Raw genomic sequence first — 19,494 nt, 5'->3', positions numbered from 1 at the left:
GATGGGCATGTGGGATATCGTGAACACGCATGTAAATGTAATGTACAAAATAGATTTCTTCCTCATAACTATCATTAAAAGGATCCCTGCGCACCGTATCATTCCTCGGGTGACAAGATATTACTTCACACCCCTTATCCTTCTCCCCATTACATCTCCTAGAGAAAATAAAGCGCTTCAGTATTTACCGAGCAGGCCGGATAAGCTCGTAACGTCATGCATTACCAATGATATTCCACACAAGCTTCAACTTTCTTCCACTCACATTTCAAATGAATATTATTAAGTCCAAGTGTGCACAGCTGTCAAGGTCAATGGAAATATAACATTCTCAGCCAAACAAAATGTCATTTGTATGCAGCAATCTGGACTTGACGGAGAGGTGGATGAAGCTTATCAGGATGGGGCGGTGTGACATCACTTTCGAGTAAATGGAGAGTTGACCTCTGCGTGCCTGCATTTGTGATGTGCAGCTTTCTGGGGGTTTTGTAAGATTTTACTTTTTGTGGTTTTCTTTTCAGTGCTCTTGTCACCTTCTGAAAAAATGACTTTAAGGCTGAGGCTCTGAGTATTAAAATGCAGCTAAAAACGCTGCGCAAAGGACCGCAACAAAAACGCATTGGGGTTTTTTCAGCTGTGTTTTCACTGGGTTGTTTTTGTATGCGGATTTTATCCCCTTACTAAGCCTATAGGGAAGATGCCAGTATTTCCGCTGATATACACTGCCTACTAATAAGTATTTGGACACCATGCATATGAAGATATCTGCAGTTGTGATGTACATCATGCTGTCCACCGTTAAATAGGAAACAGCATTGGCATTAGTCGCATGTAAGATGCCACAAAGTGCAGAGTTGTCCGATTTCAAGAAAGGGGTCATTGTGGGGTACCACAGAAATGGTCGATCCTTAAGGGACATAACAAACGGACTGAATTACTCAAAATTGACAGTGGCCTATGTGATTACAAAATGGAAGGTGAACGGTGATTGTCGGAATGTGCCCTGAGTCGGCAGACCCCGAAACTGGGAGATACTAGAAACTGATTCACATCTGCATCAGTAATCCGTTCGAGGGAGTCTGCATAGGGACGGACTATCAAATGCATTGGCAAGCGGTGTGCAGTGAAAGCACACGGACCCCATAGTCTATAATAGTTCACAATCTACTTTCCTCTCCGCAAGACACGGAAAGCACACGGACCCCATTATAGTCTATGGGGATCCATGTGCTTTCACTGCACACCTCTTGCCAATGCGTTTGGTAGTCCGTTCAGGGGGGGTCTCCATGCAGACTTTTCAAACGGATTACAGAACGCAGATGTGAACCAGGCCTTAGAGTGGGTTTCCTTAGTGGCCAGACAAAGCACATGGAGGGAGCAGAACTAGCCCTGAGGGCCTGGATGTCTGCAATTTGGTGCCATAGAGGTCACTATCACATGGACTTGGAAGAAGACTGGTAGCCATTTTCTCTGCTCTAGGTAAATGATGCCGGAGCAATAGTGTTCCATTGTTATTTTTGTTCTTGGTACCTTCCTCCCCTTCTCCAATATATTCCCATAGCTCTACTATCTGCAGGCTACCTGGCCTAAGAGGTTTAATATCATTTCCTTTCCTATTGTAATAGACTTCTGGATAATATAGACAGACATATTGCTATAAAGTAATGACATGGGTAATTGTAGCCGCCTCCCTAGGCAACTAATGGGAACTAAGCCGGATCCTGAGAGCATCTGTAAGTACATGCAATGTCTGTAAATGTTGGTGATCCTATTCTTGTAATATAACTGTGAATACATTTTAGCAAGCTAAATGTCTCATGAGAGGTCGCTCCAGCATAATGTGTCAGTACAAAATGCGGTTTGTCATGAGATTTTCACCAAATTGTCAGTCAAAAAACTTAAGGATAAAAATCATATAATAAGCCACAATGGGTACCGGTTTTCTTCAGTCTGCGGTTGACCATAAGCTTATATGGCTGACAGCTACCTTCTCCGCTCCCATAAACATGGATGCTTGGCTTGGCTGCATGTGTTTGGAGTATGGTGAGGGGATTGGCCTGCTGCCAGGATCAGGTATCTCAAAATCTAATAGTATGAGTCTACTGTCCCCCAACATCTATTGTGTTTTAAAAGTTGGGGTCCTACCATACACAACAGATAATCCACGGGTCTCACAGAGATTGGCAGATCTGACAGATATTCATCTAATGTGTGTGGTCATTTTAAGGAGGGTTTAAAGGGAGGATATTAATGACCTGTCCTTAAGATGGGTCATCAATATCAGATCAGTGGGAGTTCAACATCTAACGTCTCCACCAACTAGCTGATAGAAATGCCTGCTCTCGAATGAGCAATGCTTCTGCTTTAAGGGTAAGTTCAGATGGGGTTTTTTGGACCTGAACCTGAAGCGGAGGCAGACTCAGGTTCCAGTCCAAAAGCCGGGTAGCCACGACTGAAAGACGGTACACTACACCAGCATCCAGCTGCGCACTCTGCTCCAGATTAGGCCCAAAGAAATAGCCTAGTCTGGAGGAGGGGGTGTCTTCAGATAAGGATAAGGCCTCAAAATCCGGACCAAAAAACTCAGTGTGAACTTACCCTAAAGGACAGTGATGTCACATTCACTGGTCACATGCCCTGTTTGTAGCCCCCTCCCATTCAAGAATAGGGACTGAGCTTCAACACCAATCATAGCCTAGAAAGCAGTGAAGAAACCCCAGTGCTCGGTGAGGGTGTTATAGATTTGATTCCCATCAGTCCGATACTGATCAAAGCCTCGCTGTATGGTGTCATGACAGCAGCGAAGAAGGTGAAGTCTATGGAGAAGGGAAGAGTGAGCACAAGCAGAGATAGAAGTAGAAACAGAAGCTTATTCAGTTGCTGGGGCTAAACAGGAACTTTATCTTACAACCAAAGTACTTCATTCACATAAGTATAAGTCAGTACTTCTCTATATATGTCCTGCATGGTTCTGAGGCTGTTTCTGACCGACAAAAGTTTATAGATAATATTCAACATGCCCAATCCTTTGCTCCCAAAGTGGAAAAGCCATCTAGATGAAAACACATATAAGCTCAGCTCAGTCTATTTGACATCACTTTATGGTTTCGGGAAGATGAAGCCCCCCATAAGCTTTCTCCTTGCTCTTCGCCCCATAACATAGAGTTTTTCAAAGGCAAAAAAACCCACTTTTAGGATAAGTCCACATGGGGGTGGTATGGCGGATTTAGGTACTGAGAGTGATGCGGGGAGCAGTGTCACTCTAGGGTCAAAACCCGCCTGCTACAACTGTCGTGGCTTCCCCCTTCGGAGTAGGCTCAAATGAATGGGCCGACTCCGGAGGTTGCTGCCGCGAGGCAGACGCCACCTGGAGAAAGGGCAGCCTGCTTCTTTTTTCCGTGAGCAGCGAAAAAAGTAGCATGGCGGGTCTACATAGACCACCATTGTGAGGGGGCGGATTATGGTGAGTAATCCACATCATAATCCGCCCCCTTAGTGCCCGTGTCAACAAGCCCTAACTACTCAGATCCCAACGCCCTGAACCATCGTCATTCTAGTTTCCTACCTGTCAAGTAAACAACCTCTGCCTTAAAGGGTTAAAAAAATCTAATTGCCACCACACATGGTACCATGACTGGGAGCCTGGCACTGACGCCTGACACAGATCTCCTGGGGTGAAAGACTCATGAAAATCTTCCCTGAATATATTCTGTCTGACACTATCTTCGAGTACAAGGTTTTCATCGAGATTCTCCAGACGCGACGCCGACACGTATCAGGCGGAGTTCACACATCTGATTATTATACGTAAACCCGAGTCTTTACACGACAATACAGCACGAGAAGGAGATTTGATTGCAGCTTTTTTACATATCATTTAGAAGTAGAAGTTGGATTTGTCCTCGTCTCTGGCAAATTGCAAATCAGAACAGACGGTCACCACCAAAAATAATCCCCGCAGCCGTAATTAGTCAGGATGAATGGTAATGAGACATTACACCAAATGTCTCTCTATCACTGGCCTTTTTGTCAGAACAAGTCCTGTCGTCTACTGCGCTCCCGGTACTGGTGTCAGAGAATTGCGCCTGTCATGAAAAAAAACAACAAATATATATTCTTGACAAAATCCTGATGAGATTCCAGCAGAAACGTCCATGTACAATGGGTAGGTCCGTGCGCCACTTCATTTTCTCAATCTGCAAATGCCAAATCAGCACTACAAAACAAACTTGAGACGGGGAGTCGTAATAGGAACAGAATTCCAGGAAATCATTACTGAGTGTTGCAAACTTGTTTATACCAATGTTTTCTCTTTAGTTATTTTTAGATTTCAAGTTTCCACTGAGGAAAAGCAGAGAAGTGAAGTTCATGATAACCATTAAGGAGAGGGAAAAATGACGGAGATGGGTGCGGAACAAACCGGTAGTGAGGAGTCGAATAATCTGTCCGCCCACCGACTGGTTATTCTATACTGACATCATTCGGATACAATGAGCTGTGTGTGGGCACTGGTTCACATTGAAGACTCAGCTGGTGTGTTATGGGGTATTCCTATCATAAAGAGAGTCTGTCTCCAGAGCCCAGCATGTCCACCCAAAATCACAGATAGGTTTGAGTCACCTGAATCAATCTAAGGCTGAGTTCACATGGTGTATTTTGTTCAGGATTTTGAAGCCGTATCTGTGTCAAAATCCTGACCAAAAAGACGGCTCCCATTGAAATCAATGGGAGCCGGTCAGTTCTTTTTTCCGTTAGCCGGCTCCCGAAAAAAGAAGCGGCATGCTTATTCTTCAGGTGGATTCGCCTCGCAACATCCGCTGAAGACACTCCCTCCCGAATAGGCCCATTGATTTGGACCTAATCTGGAGCGGAGTGTGCGACTGGATGCCGGTGCACTACACTGACATCCAGTCGCAGCTACCCATATTTTGGACCGGAACCTGAGGCGGCGTAAGAAATAAAACCCCGTGTGAACCCGGCCTAAGAGATAAAGTCTATCTTGGGGGCTGGAAGTATATCTCTGTAATGTAGGCACTGATTTACAAGGGGTGACCACTGTTAGGGTTACCTGAATCAATCTGCAGTGTTGGGTTGCTACATTGGTTTGGTCGCAATCCATACAAGGATTGAGACCTCTATAGGATAGAGGAGAGAAGCTGAGCTCTGTGATATATTTTGGTTTGGTCTCAATCCATACAATAGGGGATATCGGTGGGTATCTAACTGCTCAGGTTCCCACTGACCAGGACAATGGGGGAGATTCTAAATACCGCAAGGTAACCACCCAAAATTGCATTAAAAAGTATAGGGGGGTGGTCTTTAAAGAAGATGGCTAATATCCATCACAGAATATGTGGTCTAGGTGCGTCGGTCTTCTGCAGAGGTCTCCCTGTATAGTGCTTGGCTAGCTCTGGCCCTCCCCTTGAAATGGCTGGGGCAGGGTGGGCAACATCTTAAAACAGGGGACAAAACTTCCCTGTTCGCCTCTTCTTTAAAAGGCACAATGTGAGCACATTTTGCTGAGTTTATGCCATGACCCCTTTTCTGAGAAGCCAAAAGTCTACCAAGTCAGAAATATTTGAGCTCACAGTCCAGACATAACCACAATAGTAAATCTGCCCCAACGTCTGTAAAGAGCTGAGGAATTTGCTGTGGCTACAATACCTGATGTCCTGACTGTATTTCTGCAATGACGGACACTTTTTGCACCTGATATACGTCTGATCTTGGCGTCTACATTGTCAGAGGGTGTTGTATGGCAGTGTGGAATCCATTTTCTTTACGTAGCATCCATTTAGGCTATAGGTATTTGTTCTTCATTTATTCCAGAAATTCTTTGTCTTACAATAAATGAATATTTCTTAAGTCTGCCGGATCATTTCCTGACAACCACGGTACAATCTTTAGATGTCACTGTCGCTCACACACCCAGACAGACAAAAGGTTGCCTACTCCAGCACCGGTGTCAGTCATCCGAGATCCAAGCCTGTCAATCTCCATAGTACAAACCATTAGCCAATAGTCAGATAGTCCAGATTACAGGAACGCAGCGTGTCATGGCGCGTGATTGATGTGCCGCTCGTGTAAGCTACATAGGGAACATTTTATATATTCTGTGTAAACTTCGATACCACCGGATCGCTGGCTCTAATTATAATTTGCGTTTATGAGGCACTTACGGAAAAATGCAAAATTCTAAAACATGAAGCAAAGCTAAAGAGATAGAAGGCCGTCAGATGAAAAAAATGTGGTGCATTAAAAGAGCTGACATACTGTATGTGCTCTGCTTATTCGGGGAAGAGCCGTAATCATAAAGATGAATGTTCTGCTTAGGTTGCTCATTGTTCTATCAGACTCATTTTTTGAGCTTGCGGGTTTTGTTCGGCTGCCGTCTGAATATGTCGGAGCTGAGGTTTAGCAAGAAGAGTGGGTGCCCCAAGCTGATAGACCTGCATGACAAGGGGAGACTTTGGGAAGACTAGTTGGTCATGTGTCATCAGCAAGTCCATAATCAACCCCAGAGTCAGGAACATGGCAGCCAATTCCTACAGATATGGCACTGGGCAGCTTCCTGGCATTGGGCAGGCACAGAAGAGAAGAGTCTGTCTCCTTGCCAGGACTCTCTTTAGTTTGGTAATTGGTTTAGCTTGTGATGGAACAAGAGTCCATAATCTTGTTTCACACAAATGTACTAAGCTTTATGGAGGACTTGGAATGTACTAGACACTATTGAAAGGCTGAACATACAAGACACAATCGGTCTAATCAAAGACATGCTTGGACCATAAAAGATTAGGTGGAAATCTGACATCTAGACTACCGCCAATCACCACCTTTCAGATATGAACTTTAACAAAACCTTGAGGGGTAAACGCTTTCCTTGAGGCTTTAGTTTATAGCATGGGTATGTTCCAGAATATTGGTAAAATTATTTGAGCGCAGGAGATATTACAGATATTATTGTGGACGTTCATTATCTTCACCTCCCAATACATTTCACAAGTTCTGGTCAAATTTTTATATGTTCCTTTAAAATGTATGAGGAAAACAGGAGAGAGCGATATGGTAGTCTGTAGGTCCAAACATGTCCAAAGAGCAACACAACCAATACAGGAATTCACTTGCAATGTTCATCTACAAATCCGCTATGACTCAGGGTGGTAAGATTTCTAACCATGGACAAATAATAAATCGCAATGGCTGAAGGAAGATGACAAAAAACAATACTAATACGAAAGGAAGGTTCTTGGTCATAAAAACCTTATATATCACAGAGCTCAGCTTCTCTCCTCCATCATATAACCCTATATATCACAGAGCTCAGCTTCTCTCCTTTATCATATAACCTATATATCACAGAGCTCAGCTTCTCTCCTCTATCATATAACCTATATATCACACAGCTCAGCTTCTCTCCTCTATCATATAACCCTATATATCACAGAGCTCAGCTTCTCTCCTCTATCATATAACCCTATATATCACACAGCTCAGCTTCTCTCCTCTATCATATAACCCTATATATCACAGAGCTCAGCTTCTCTCCTCTATCCTATAACCCTATATATCACAGAGCTCAGCTTCTCTCCTCTATCCTATAACCCTATATATCACAGAGCTCAGCTTCTCTCCTCTGTCATATAACCCTATATATCACAGAGCTCAGCTTTTCTCCTCTATCATATAACCCTATATATATCACAGAGCTCAGCTTCTCTCCTCCATCATATAACCCTATATATCACAGAGCTCAGCTTCTCTCCTCTATCCTATAATCCTATATATCACAGAGCTCAGCTTCTCTCCTCTATCCTATAACCCTATATATCACGGAGCTCAGCTTCTCTCCTCTATCATATAATCCTATATATCACAGAGCTCAGCTTCTCTCCTCTATCCTATAACCTATATCTCACAGAGCTCAGCTTCTCTCCTCTATCATATAACTGTATATATCACAGAGCTCAGCTTCTCTCCTCTATCATATAACTGTATATATCACAGAGCTCAGCTTCTCTCCTCTATCATATAACTGTATATATCACAGAGCTCAGCTTCTCTCCTCTATCATATAACTGTATATATCACAGAGCTCAGCTTCTCTCCTCTATCATATAACTGTATATATCACAGAGCTCAGCTTCTCTCCTCTATCATATAACTGTATATATCACAGAGCTCAGCTTCTCTCCTCTATCATCTCTCTCTAATTTCAGGTATAAATAAAAAGAATACAACCCTTGTTAGGGAGGATCAAAGTTATGCTGGGCAATATTTTTGTGGCGACGCCCAGCTCTATTGTTCTATTATTCTATTGCTCTATGTTGTAATCATAATAATAATTTATTTCATTTACAATTTGGCAAACTCTATTAAATGAAGAATATTATGTTTTGTTTTGTTAATATAAAGGTCAAGAACCCTAGACATTCCTGTAGGATATACAATTTTCCCATGAACTGAAACACAAAGATTCGTGTATTGTTGAGAAATATCCCTGAAATAAGAATTGTCATCCTAAAGATAGTACTTGAGAATTATTACATTTTGTAGACTCGGAGATCTAGTTTAAGAGCGAGCTGCTCTCAGAATTATTATACATTTCTACCAAAAAGGGTCATCTTTGTGATATTTTTGCTTGTTAAATCCGGAATAAGTCACATTTCTTACTAAGCGCTTTATATTTTTATAACTGTGGCAGGGCATGTAGGAAACTTTCATTATACTCGCTCTTAACTAAAATTGGACACAGAGTTTGTGATCATTTAAGAAATTGTGCCCATACACTATCATGAATGTTGGCCAAATCCAATGATTTTGGTAAGTGGGCGTATGTGGGCGTCCAGACTGGTTCTAACACTAAATACAGTTCACACTATCACCGTAAGTAATGTTAATAATCTAACACAGACCAATAGACATAACACGCACATACAAGGCTCTGAATGTACAGCATTACACCATTCGTGGCCAGAGGGCACCAGAACACTGCAGACACCATTGTACGCTTACAGCCATGTTATAATGAGGATTAATTAGAAAGATGGCTGCATTGTCCTATTTTTCAGGATAAGACGTCTGTTCCTAGTGTTTTTGGTAAAGGTTACAATGAAGGAGTTAAACTGTAAGCCCCCACGGCACAGTAAAGCCTCTTAGTGACCACCAGTCAGATGTGCCTTATAGGCCTTGAATAATCCGCTCTTTCTCCTAAAAGCAAATTATTGAAAACCCTGATGTTATCCAATAATTATATAATGGTACCCACTTACGGAAAAAAAATAAATTAAAAATTTAAAAAAACGACTTGCCACTACTCCTGACACATCTGTCTTAGTAAATGCCTTTATTCCTAAAAAAAATTATCAATTTAGTCATAAATTTATAGGAGGAAGAAGATCCAGAATTGTCATTTCATGATGAACACCAGGAGAGGGGACACATGTTCTGTGTAGGGGTGTACATACACATTTTAAGTGGTCACTAACTTTTCAGACAACTTAGTCTTAGTGAGTACAACATGTAATTCTGGACCAAAATGTAATGCACTTTATTAAAAAATGTTTGTTTTTTTGTCTCTAAATTTTCTGCCACTAGGTTTCTCCTTCCTTGTTAATTTGCTGTTCACTCCTTGTTACTAGGGAAGGTCTGTCTTTAGAAACCAGCAGACTCAAGGTAGAACACAATGAGTGGATGGAGGGGATAGGTCTCTTTTCAGGGCCTCTATAGGTCTACACACAGCTTTCCCTGCCTGTACTCTGCGCAAAGAGAAGTCTGCAGCTTCTCAAAGCTCATGCTAAGTGTAAGGGGAGTCTATGTACCACTGACTAGCTGCTTGAGTTATTACTGATGGGATGCTAGTCATAGGTAGTAAGCATCTTTCCTGACTATGCTCAGATTTATGTTTTCCTGTATCAGGGATCTTTTTAGCTGCTTGATATCCTGGATTTTCAGTCCAGTGTCCCTGCATCTCCTATATTATGGTCACTTGGTCTCATTTATTTGTTTGCTATTTTACAGGTACTCCTGGCTTGATTACATGAAAAGAAACCAATAGTAGCAATACCGATAGGAAGGGGCACAGATGGAGAGAAAAGTAATGTGATTATTAGCAGCAGGAAAACCGATACCATGTTTGAAGGCATATACAACCAGAAAACAGTCTGCCAAGTAAGACCCTGCAGAGATTTTACATTTTTGATGAAAACCTTGGTACCTTTTAAAGCACGGACGCCCACACTCAGCCTAGTCAATAAAACAATTTTTGAATTTAATCTTACATTTGTTATAACAAAATACACACACGATTCAATGTGGTATACTGCTGCATGTATATATGTAAGGGTCCATTCACATGGAGTTTTTTGGCGAGGATTTTGGTGCTGAAAATCCACGTGGAAAAAAAGCCTCCTATTTCCCAACCAGGCCCTGTAATAGGTAGATCACAAGATTACGTATGTACAGGATTTATGTGAAAAATGAAGGAAGACTGAACACAAAATCGCCAGATTAAAATCTAAGTTTTTTACTACTTTGTTTTTTTTCTGTTGAGCTGTACATACCAATATTTATTGAGGAAGAGTTTTAGGTTTTTACCCCTATACCGTGTACATTTACCCTATAATAAATGCAGACAAATACTTTAGGATGTGTCACTCGGCACGTGCTCATCCCCATAACTTGTGCAGTGTTGTGAAAGGGCGCAGTTAATCTGAGGACAGAAAATCAAGGTTCTCTTGCATAAGTGAAGAAGTTTCAGGAAGTTGACAGCTCTGACTGATTTCAAGACAATGGATTTCAAGACAATTGCAAGAAAAATATTCTGTACTTTTCAAAAAGGAACGTAAAATACGTTCCTTGGTTAGTACTTAGTGCTCTATTAATGGACGATCCTTTTGTGAACCATGTAACCTCAAAACTAGCGACCGTGTGAATTACAAATCAGTGTACACGGTAAGATAAAAACATTCACACAGCGACCCTGTATGTTATATTACATGTAAACCATCTACCCGTACATGGAAGGCACCAGGCAAGTTATTGTATCTTGGATGTAGTATGGATCCATAATGTAGTGCCTATAGCATGATATGGTCTCCTACTCTATAGACATGTATTTGTATACATGTTATATTATGTTTCTCCACTAGAAACACTGACCGAGGCACAACAAGGTGGCGCATGCAATGCCAACAGGTCTATAATACTGGCACCCAAGTGACTCCATGTGCCACTGCTTAGGCTCTGTGCATGCAGCAATGTACTGTGCATGATCTGAACATACAATAGTATATACTGGACAGCCCCTCTGGACTATTAGAGGACCTGTAAGACTCTCCAAAAAGTCCAGAATCCTGCAAAATCAGAAAATTGTTTAGTTGGAGCCGACCACCCACTCGAAATATAGCGCTTCCCCTGAGCTGATCTCTGCTAATAGAAATCAGTGCAGGACAGGAAGTGAGATGTAGGAAGCCTCCTATTGGCTGCTCGCATTTCACTTCCTGTCTATTCATGGATACTAAAACCAGGAGGTGGGTAGTCAAGAAAAGAGGGCAGGGTTAGGTTAGGTTCACATGGTGGAATTTGGAGAGGAATTTGGGGTGGTCTCGATTGCTCTCCAAACTGTGTTCCTGTGGAACCTGCAGCTTTCCGTACTGATTCTCCTCGGACACATTGGGGTTTATCAGACTGAGACTTGCTGCGGTGTCTGCAGCTGAATCCACAGTAAAATGGAGTAGGACATTGCTTTATTCAATGTCCTGAAAATTTCCAATGTCCTGACTCCGATTGAAGACAATGGGAGGTAGTTTCAGGTCAATTTTCCACTGTGTGATGTTAGCCTTAATCTGGTTGGGGAAGAGCTAGCAAGTGTCGGACAAATTTATTACTAGTGAAGACAGAAAATGGTGCAAATCCTGGTGCAGATCTGCACTGGCTCATATCAGGAGTAGAGGACATTGTCTGTCATGAGGACAGCCCTCCTAACATTGGCATAATGTGATGAGGTGCAGTCGCACCCAGGCCCAGAAGCTTTACGGGGCCTGTAAAATGTTTCTCCCTAATATAAGACAACCACTACTATTTACAATACATTATAGTTGGGGGCCTGGTACAGAATTTGGTTTGGGGCCTGGAAGTTTCATGATACTCTTAAAAATCTTGGTGCATTTTACTAATTTTTATCAAGAAAAATCAGAATAGTGATTACCAAAGGAGAGGAGGAGGAGACCTGGACAGAGAGCAAAGAAATACAGTCCTGTAGGACAGGGCAATCCTATGGACGTGAGACGCTACACCCACCAGAAAGCCCAAAAAGTTCACAAAATTAACAAAGGACTGAACAGCGGAGCATTATAGGTGTGATTTTGCCATTTGCTATTGATAAGCTGCATGTATGATCAGTAAAGAGCCGCTCATTCATCCAAATGAAAATCAAATGACACTTACTGTATCATGATAATCCTACATGAGAACTTGAGACATGTTCTGGGGTTCAGTGCAGGAGCTTCAAATCTGTCCTGTCCAGGGGGGGCTCAGGGATTTAACCCCTTCTCTAAGAGAGAGAGAAAGAGCAGGGAGAAAAAGACTCATTGACTGCCTTCTTCAGAGTAGAACTAGATAAACTTCTATGTGAGCATTTGCCAACTTCCTGAAAGATTTAAGTCAATCTTATGTATTTGTAAGGTATGAAAATATTTGCACAACACTCCAACAGTGCTGAACATATGTTGCACAATTCACAGCAGCATGACAGTGTGTCTGAACAGTGCAATGGGTAGGATGAGGAGTAAAGATGGTGGCACATTCTCAATGTGAAGCAAAATAGTATAATAAAATAAAACTACTGCAAAACCTTGACACCATAGTAACTATATGGTCACAGCTTACAAGTCTCCTTGCACAAGGATCATTTGGATTTCACTGCTATGGGATTAATGCTGCTACTAGAGCTAGAGTGATTGAGTTGCATTTGCAACATCGCCAAAACCTCACCAGAATGCAAAAAATTGTAAACTTTACCGATTAACTGACGCTAAAAGCAATTTCATGGTTAATGGTTGCACTATTAAGCAGGGGTCTCCATGGGAAAACCCCTTTAGGCTAAAGCCCCACATGGCATCCCACTGCAAAGAAGCGCTGCAGGAAAAACCGTGGTGGCAACGAATAGGGGTTCTTGCCGCATTGCTTTAGATAGAAAGTTTGCAGAGATTTCCTCTGCAGACTTTCTGTTTCAATTATACCTATGGGGAAACCGCTGGCATTTCCGTAGGTATAATTAACATGCTGCAGTTTCCAAAACTGCGTCGGTTTTGGAAATCGTGGCATGTCTGCACCGTGGTTTGTACCGCAAAGTGGGCATGGGATTCGCTAGCATTCCATCCACTTTGCGCTGACTGTAAAATGCTGCAATTATTCCCACGGCGTCTCTGCCACGGGCAAATCGTGGCATTTGTGGGGGTCCGACATCTGGTACCCCCATTAATCAGATGTTTGAAGTAGTAATAGCACTCCCTGAGTGCCCCTCTTTTGCTTCCCTGGGCAAGTGACGTCATGTTCATTGGTGACATGGTCTGTTCCCTATAAAATGTACGATGCTGTGCCTGGTTTAAAGGGGTATTCCCATCTCGCCTGTTCACCAACCTGCAGGCTGTGTGCTCTCTTCACTTCCTGGTGTTCTCGGCACATTGGTGGGCGGGGTTTCACTTGCTCTTCTATCTGCTATGTTTGCAGTCAGTAATGAGTGATTGGTTGTAAATGAATTACCACAGTATGAAGCTGATGTAGAAGAGCTGGATTTGAGTCAGTTTGTAATACATACAGAGGTACCAGACTCCCTATCTCAGTCCTTATCAGCCAAATTCAATTAAACCGACTGATGATAAGTGGAAGAGCAGTAGATAAGAGCTCAGAAATCCCGGAGCTCTCACCTCCCCCCTCCCCTATCCGAGGAGCTCCTTTACTTGTCTGTGGCAGAGACATACACAGCTCAGAGCTGCTCCCAGCTTTCAGCCCCTCCCCCCCGAGAGCAGGCAGCTACATCACTTGGGGACTGAGCAGATAAGCTCAGAACGGGCCCCGTGGTCATGGAAGCGCATGTAAACTATGAAGTGAATAAAGATAGCAGCCAAACAAAGCAGTTTTGATAAAGCAATGTATTTAGAAAAAGTCTTATATCCACATAAACTAGCAGTATAGATAGGATCCTTGTTATGGGACAACCCCTTTAATGCGAGTCTCTGGGCAGTATGGGTGAGATTTGCTAGAATCCCATCTACTTTGTAGGGACTGGCATTTACGCCATATGGGGCCACAGCCTTACATAGGAGATTGTTTTACCCAAGCTGGTCATTTCATGGATATCTGAAGCCAAGATGAAGGAATAGGAAGGACACCTCTATACAAATAGTTAAACAAGATGATGGTCTTGTGAAGGCTTTGCTGATTCTCACAAAGTAATAAGGCTAGCTTCACATCTGCACCCGGGTTTCCGTTCAGGGGGTACGCTTGTGGACCCCCGAATGGAAACCTAATCCGTATAATAAAGCAGCGGTTACTTTAGGAAAGCTGTGGACCCCATAGTCTATAATGGGGTCCGTGCGGTTTCTGCATGAAAAACGCAGATAGAAAAGTGTTCCCTGCAGCACTTTTCATGCGGAGAGGGGAACAGAGTCCCCAAACGCAGATGTGAACCGGGCCTAATATTTGTCATTCCTTACCCAAAAATAAAAAGTTTCCAATAAACAAACCTTGTTAAAATTTGTGTCTCCACGCCAAGCACCTCTGTGACCTTTCGATTTCTTACACGCCCCTGGAAACCTTTTTAGTTGTAAGTAGCTTGAATTACCTTTTTACGTTACACAAGCTGCAACCGTCCCCCCACACCCTTTCCCGACAAACGGTTGCTGTGTCTCTAAGCCAAATGAAATATATAAAAAAAAAAAAGTGTCAGTTTTACAGTTAAATTGTGAAATATCTTTGTAGCTATTGTCCTAGTTAAGGAAAGCACAACAAAGCACGTTTCCTGTTCCTGAGCCCATACCTAAGAATTAGCAGTGTTTCTCCGTGCTCTACATGCTTTGAGAATCACTGATAGGAAAATAATTGCCTCTACACCCTTCAAAAATCAAAATTGGTATTAGGAGGAAAAAAAAAAAATCCTTCTTGATATAGGAGCGGAACAAAAGGTTGTGTTGCAGTGGCGGTGTGACAGCGGGAGCGTGCGCCGTGATTTAGCTTGGTGCGCCTATTAATAGTAATAATATTTAGTATTTATATACCGTCTCCCGTTTACTAAAGCACTCGGCAATTACGCTTCCCAGGCACTAATGTAGCTCCCTCTAGATTTATGTCAGCGGATGTCGACGGCTCTGGGCTGAATGGCAAATACTTATGTAATAAACAATGTAAGTGACCTGCCCAAATGTACAGGGAACTGTATGTCTTCATTCAGGTGAATCACTGTAGGAGCTTCTCACAGACAACACCCTCTCCGATAAACTAGCAATACAAACAAGTCTTAAAGGCAGAGCGTTTTTAAAGGGGAAAGTGCTATAAACGTCAATGTCTCGACTTATGGCTTAAAGAGGGACTTTCACTGTCACAGCAATGATTGGTTGTCATTAAATATCTGATTTCTTCTAAATTTGTCAATTTCTAGATTTTAAGAGGACCTTTCGCCCCTATGTCCAATTCTTAGCAGCCGTTAAAACTGTTCCACTGATTTCAGTGCATTTGGAATTTTTCCTCTAGTCCCCACCATTCCTGACTAATCAGTGCAGTGAGTTTTGGTGCTGGATAGACTCTCTGTCAACTGGGTGGGGGGAGGCAGGGGGTGTGAGTCAAAGCTCTGACACTGTCCAATCAGAGGCAGGCAGTGTTATGCCCACTTTACAGCCACCCACTTGGCAGTAAGGAGCCTAAATAGCATAGCAAGCAGCAAAACTAACAGCACTGATTGCTCAGGAACACGGGGACTAGAGAAAAAATTCCAAGCGTGTTGGAAACAGTAGAGCATCAGATATTATAGGACAAGAACTGGAATTGGAGGTGGTGAAATATACAAGAGGAAGCCAAATTATTTATTGACAATCAATAATTTAATATTCAACTTTTTCTGTGTCACCAACATACCACACATGTACGTCATATGCACAGATCCAAAATATGGATAATATTCCAAACAAAGACTCCAGTCCAGTAACACAAGGGCTACGTGGATACTCTGCCAGTCATACATGTCATGTGGCTGAAGATTTATGGATATGTAACGTGTTCTGATCAGCGTTACTGTGAGGCCTCAGCCTAAGGCGACATTAATATTAAACAATCACTTAGGATGCATTATTGTGGATTAATACATCTGGCGTCCAGGTCTCCCTCAATAGTAAGGTCAGTCCAGGAGACTCTTTTGGGTCATAGCAATCTTTAGGAATAATCTAGAGGTGGACAATGTGTCAGAATCAGTGGGCAACTGTCCAAAAATGATGAATTCTTGTTCCTGGTTATCTAAATTATTCTAGCTACTAAGTACCTCTAGTTATGGCATGTCTGTCCACTAAGAAGAGTCAATGGAGGTGAAAATGTCCTGCTAAATATTTAGGTGTAGGTCCATATTTAACATTTACCAAGCTAATGCTGAGACAGAGACTGATAAAGCATCAATGTGCGGGAAAAATTATCATTCACAAAAATTTCACGGTAAATTCATGTGACCCTCCGGTGAAATACCTGGTGCTCTGGTTTTTACTTTTTCCGGTGAGGGTCATCCAGTTTTCATTCTTGTAAAATGGCCACCAGCTTTTCAGAGTGCTTGATCTACGATGTACTTTGGTTTTCTGAGACACTACCACATGGTTCCAACTGGTCTATCCAAGAGCAATGGGAAGAGTCTCAGATTACCAAAGCAAAAAGTGCATAGAGTAGCCAAAGAAGCTGGTGGTCATGTTAAAGAACTTAAGGCCCGGTTCACATCTGCGTTCAGGCCATTCCATTCCCCTTTCCACGTGCAGAAAGCGAACGAAAACCACACGGACCCCATTATAATCTATAGGGGCCACTGGTTTCCTAAAGCAAACGCTTTTTTAGATTTTTTGCAGATTATGGTTTCCGTCCCAGAGAACACTCCCCAAACAGAAACCCATGTGAAGATGTGAACCGGGCCTCAGAAGGGACTAGGGAGAGAGAGTATTTTATCTACTGTGTGAAGTTTTTAATTGTCAACCAGATGGTCACTTTAAACAAGTTCAATGGGAAATATAAAAATGTACAGTAGGCATGACCATAAATATGGCATGAATGTGACAGTCCCCGACAGTCTTTATGGGTTATGACCAGAGTGTGTACCAATATTAACCCTCCTTGACCCAAAAACTCTTTCTGCTTCTAAGGCATACAGTTTTAAGGGAGAAACCACGTCTTTGGTCACCACTGTGTGAATCTAGTTTGTAAAACATGTAGATCCAAATATTCCAAAGTACAAAGAAACATGAGACGACCACCCAAAATTCTAGGATGATGGTCGCCTCAAGGAAGAGGGCCAGTATGGTGCAATTGAAAATCCAGGTAAGGGGTCTTCTCGGAGAAGTGGTCTTTTGAAGAGGTTTCAATGTATCCAAACTAACTCAGGTCCTTGACAAGATTCTGATCTGCAGGTTTGTTGCATTACAGTATCTTTCCATCTTACATGTATAAAACTACATGAACATCTCGGAGTCCATCTGTGATACCACAAACCATTAGGTTCACTAGAAATGAAGTGTCTTAATAATGACACAAAGAAAAAAAACAGAAAGATATAAGACAAGCTCTGTAATCCTCCGCATTCCTTGTCTAGAACTTTGCTTTTGTTTTCGATACTGCCTAGGACTGATACCAGTGAGAATATGTTTTCCCTTTCTTTGCCAAATTCCTGACATTTTTGCAAATTAACAGTGTGCACAGTATGTGTCTTTACCATGGGTTAGTCATTCCCTCTTGTTCCTAAGGAGATGTAGACACTCAAGAAGGAGACTGAGCAAACATCTATCCAAAATGCTATAGTACCCAGTCTTTAATAAAGCATATGGTGACTGGTCATAATATGAGACACAAGTATGGCACACCATGGCATGGAAGTAACCAAGAGCTGTCTGCAGGGTGGCAGCCCGCAGCCGAGGCACTGAAGACACTTTGAAGGGTGGCAACTTAAAGTATATTCTTTCGCAAAAATAAGGAAAACTACAGTAATAACTATTTGCTTACAACTCCTTACATAGTCATATATTAAGGTAGAACAATCTATTAACTAACACTCAAATGTGTATGTCCAGATTAAGCAAATGTCCTCCATTATGCAGGATCGGCTTCTACACTGCAAGATCTTTATTGATAAGCAGTTGGTGACTGTTATTGCCCAAGTGTGAAAAGCACTGTAAGTCCATCTATGACTTTACACTTTCTTACTCCAAGGTATATGCCAGGACAAAATCAGGTTTATTCCATATCTGTTGGGGGTCTGATATCTTCACTAATACAAATGAGAAAAAATTAATACTGGTGAGCCTGGTTATAGGGACTTGTGTACTAGCGCAGGTCATAGGGACTCATGTACTAGCGCAGGTCATAGGGACTCGTGAATTAGTGCAGGTCATAGAGACTCGTGAACTAGCGCAGGTCATAGGAACTCGTGAACTAGCGCAGGTTATAGGGACTCGTGTACTAGCGCAAGTCATAGGGACTCGTGAATTAGTGCAGGTCATAGGGACTCGTGTACTAGCGCAGGTCATAGAGACTCGTGTACTAGCGCAAGTCATAGGAACTCGTGAATTAGTGCAGGTCATAGGGACTTGTGTACTAGCGCAGGTCATAGGGACTTGTGTACTAGCGCAGGTCATAGGGACTCGTGAATTAGTGCAGGTCATAGGGACTCGTGTACTAGCGCAAGTCATAGGGACTCGTGAATTAGTGCAGGTCATAGGGACTCGTGAATTAGTGCAGGTCATAGGGACTTGTGTACTAGCGCAGGTCATAGGGACTCGTGAATTAGTGCAGGTCATAGGGACTTGTGTACTAGCGCAGGTCATAGGGACTTGTGTACTAGCGCAGGTCATAGGGACTCGTGAATTAGTGCAGGTCATAGGGACTCGTGTACTAGCGCAAGTCATAGGGACTCGTGAATTAGTGCAGGTCATAGGAACTCGTGAATTAGTGCAGGTCATAGGGACTTGTGTACTAGCGCAGGTCATAGGGACTTGTGTACTAGCGCAGGTCATAGGGACTCGTGAATTAGTGCAGGTCATAGGGACTCGTGTACTAGCGCAGGTCATAGAGACTCGTGTACTAGCGCAAGTCATAGGAACTCGTGAATTAGTGCAGGTCATAGAGACTCGTGTACTAGCGCAAGTCATAGGAACTCGTGTACTAGTGCAGGTCATAGGGACTCATGAATTAGTGCAGGTCATAGGGACTCGTGAACTAGCGCAGGTTATAGGGACTCGTGTACTAGCGCAAGTCATAGGG

At 42.6% G+C, this 19,494-nt stretch overlaps 1 protein-coding gene across 19 annotated transcripts in view; it reads right to left on the bottom strand.

Moving 5' to 3' along the window:
- BAZ2B (bromodomain adjacent to zinc finger domain 2B) overlaps nt 1-19,494 on the bottom strand; it is a 126,234-nt gene that overhangs the window by 96,463 nt on the left and 10,277 nt on the right. The window contains exon 2 of one of the 19 annotated variants that reach the window (XM_075284430.1): nt 12,445-12,550. The exons of the other annotated variants lie outside the window; for them this stretch is intronic. The gene's annotated coding sequence lies outside the window, so the exon portion shown is untranslated. The remainder of the gene's footprint in view (nt 1-12,444; nt 12,551-19,494) is intronic. 19 annotated transcript variants of the gene reach the window in all.

The sequence above is a fragment of the Leptodactylus fuscus genome, chromosome 8 (assembly GCF_031893055.1).
Source record: "Leptodactylus fuscus isolate aLepFus1 chromosome 8, aLepFus1.hap2, whole genome shotgun sequence".
Taxonomy (NCBI): domain Eukaryota; kingdom Metazoa; phylum Chordata; class Amphibia; order Anura; family Leptodactylidae; genus Leptodactylus; species Leptodactylus fuscus.
This window is presented reverse-complemented; position numbering and strand designations above follow the sequence as displayed.